We start from the raw sequence: 3,145 nt of genomic DNA on the forward strand, positions 1-3,145 counted from the left end.
CCCTTCTCCCGTAGGACTCAGGGCGGCTTACAGCCAGTTAAAAACAGTTTAATACAATACAATACAAAGTTTTAAAAAATCATTAAAAATAAATATTTAAATCGGCCGCTTCTACTAAAATTTGGCTAAAACCAATTTAAAATACCCCTAGGCCAGTCCTGCCCGCTGAAACAACCAGGTCTTAAGGGCGCGGCGGAAGTATGATGTATGTTGTTTGCTTATGTATTAAGGGCGCGGCGGAAGTATGATGTATGTTGTTTGCTTATGTATTATCCTACAACTATCACTAAGTGTTGCATCTTATGATTGATGATGAATGTATTTTATATTGATTATGATCATGATTTATCACTGTTGCTTGTATCTATACTGAGAGCTTATGTACCAGAAACAAATTTCTTGTGTGTCCAACCACTTTGGCCAATAAAAAATTCCATTCTATTCCATTCCATTCCATTCCATTCCATTCCATTCTATTCTATTCTATTCTATTCTATTCATTGAAGCATTCACAAATAGCATTTAATCCCTATTATAATTCTGGCTTTTATTTGTATTCATATATACATTTGCTAATCAAAAGGGATGCTGTATTTTCAAGAGGATTCTCTAACCTATAAACCTGTAATCACATGTTGCTTATGGAGGCTGGTGCAATAGGAACTGACAACACTAAGTAGTGCAGTTGTTAAGTGCAACATTATGTGACTGTGCCATTTCCTGGTACAGTCATTAATTGAATTACTATGGGTTGCTAATTGTTAAATGTAATGTCTTATGACAACAATTTGTGATTTCCTGCTGGCTTCCCTATTGACTTTGCTTGTTGGAAGTTGATGTGAAAGTTGTAAATGGTGATCACATAATTGTAAGATACTGTGATGGTTCTAAATACATGCCAGTTGCCAAGTGGCCAAATTGCAATTACATGACCTCAGGGATGCTGCAATGACTGCCATTTGGAGGACCAGTTGTAAGTTTCTATTTCAGCATTGTCATAATTTTGAACAATCGCTGAATGAGTAGTTGGTAATCAAGGAATACCTGTTGTGGTTAAAGCATGAAGCTATAAATGGGGAGACCACGAGTTCTTGTCTTATCATAGGTTAAAGCTGGCTGTCTCTCTCTTTCTCTCTCAGCCTAGAAAGGAGGCAATGGCAAACTACTTTTTAAAAAATCTTATCAAGAGAAAACTTCATGAACTTGTCCAAGCAGTCACCAAGAATCAAAAATTGACTGACTGACTGATTGACTAACTGACAAGAAAGAAAGAAAGAAAGAAAGAAAGAAAGAAAGAAAGAAAGAAAGTAAGAAAGAAAGAAAGAAAGAAAGAAAAGAAAAGAAAAAAAACTAGGCTTAGACTATGAGATTATTCTAGATTTACATTGATGAGAAGAATAATTTAAAAGCATACCTGCAGATTCTTCTATGTGAAAAAGATTATCATATAAAAAGGCCATAAATACATTTCTCAGCATATTTTAGAATGTGCTTAGATCACAAGGGGGTCTGAGCATTATCTACAAGGAATGGAGGCACAAAGAAATATGAAGCAATGTTCCAGGGAATCTCAGCAATGTCCACAATTGTCAAAGAGCAACCCAAGGGAAGAACTGTGATCTTTATTTTGTTTTATTTTATTTTTAAGGAGTACAGGAGTTCTGAAAATTGTATCCTCCCATAAGAATATCAAATTGCTTTCACAAAAAAGAATCTGACATATAATTTTATTTCCATTTACTGATATTAGCTTTTAATAATGACTGCCCTTTAAAGAAATATTCATGTTCTTAGAACACAAACAAAAGCTTTTCGTTCCTAACATGTCAGTCTTCCATTTCCCATGGGGATCTCCAGTTATTGGGATTGAATATTACCATTAGAAATCTTGCTTGCTAGCTACTTATCAAGAAAATCTTATAAAGAAAATGTATATAAAGTTTTCTATAGATGGCACTTACCACCTGCAAGACTAACAAAAATGTTTAAAAATATGTCTAGCAATTGTTGGAAAGGTAGACAAAATCCAGGAACATATTACCATCTTTGGTGGACATGCCATAAAGCAAAGAACTTTTGGTCAAAAATACATAGGTGGCTAGAGAAGATGATAGGAGCACATTTAGACTATTAACTGGAACTATTTCTTTTAGGTATAATTTCAGAAAAGTATGATAAAAATGTGTATACTTAATGTTACATGTATTAATAGCAGCGAGAATTACATTTGCTCAATAATGGAAAAAATGAAGAAATACCATCTGAAGAAGATTTAATTAAGAAAATCTTGGACTGTGCAGAAATGGATAGGCTTACATTAGGCATGTCAAACTGCCGACCCACGGGCTGGATGCATCACACCGAAACTGCACCCACCCCATTGCTGGCAATGGGGAAAAAGTCCCGATATGTTCCACGACATCATGCGACGTCGCAAGTTTGATATGCCTGGCTTACATTGAAAATGAAAGGGAAACAAGATTCAGAATATTTCCAAACATGGGAAAACTTTTATAAATGGTTAGAAAAACGGAATAAAAGATAGGAATGGAAAATGTATTACTATTAATGTTTATTAATGTATTACTATTAATGTTTATTAATGAAATCTTGCTTGGTAAAGTCTTTTTCATGTTTTAGTTTCTGTAAAAACAAATTCACCTCTTAAACTTGGAACATCATTCTGAGATTGGTTTACTATCCTTGCATTATGAACAATTCCTACTGGGTGTTATTACATTTGTACTCCAGTAGCAAACTGTCCAGAGGAATGTGTTACAAGTCATATGAGGTAATATGTCATCTTAGATAGTTCATCACAGAAGGTTGTACAATTTGTGACCCGATGAACTGAATGTATTCCACTTAGCTTCACCAGGCATTCAAAACTTGATTTTGCTGTCCTTGGTGGAGTTTATTATATTTATTATTACTTTTATTATTTCCCTTTTTGTAGCCTTTCTGAGTTGATAAATATGATGCGATTATCAGGCAGATGGTAGACTCAGTTCATGGCCAGATAGATAAAGTGCATATTTTGCAGAATAGGGACATCATAAGATTATGGTAAGAGAATTTTATGTTCAGTAATCCAAATTTGGATTAAAGAAAAAGTATCAAACTATGTAGCAAGCCTATTGTAATC

Source organism: Protobothrops mucrosquamatus, unplaced genomic scaffold (assembly GCF_001527695.2).
Source record: "Protobothrops mucrosquamatus isolate PMUCROS unplaced genomic scaffold, P.Mucros_1.0 scaffold1522, whole genome shotgun sequence".
Classification (NCBI taxonomy): domain Eukaryota; kingdom Metazoa; phylum Chordata; class Lepidosauria; order Squamata; family Viperidae; genus Protobothrops; species Protobothrops mucrosquamatus.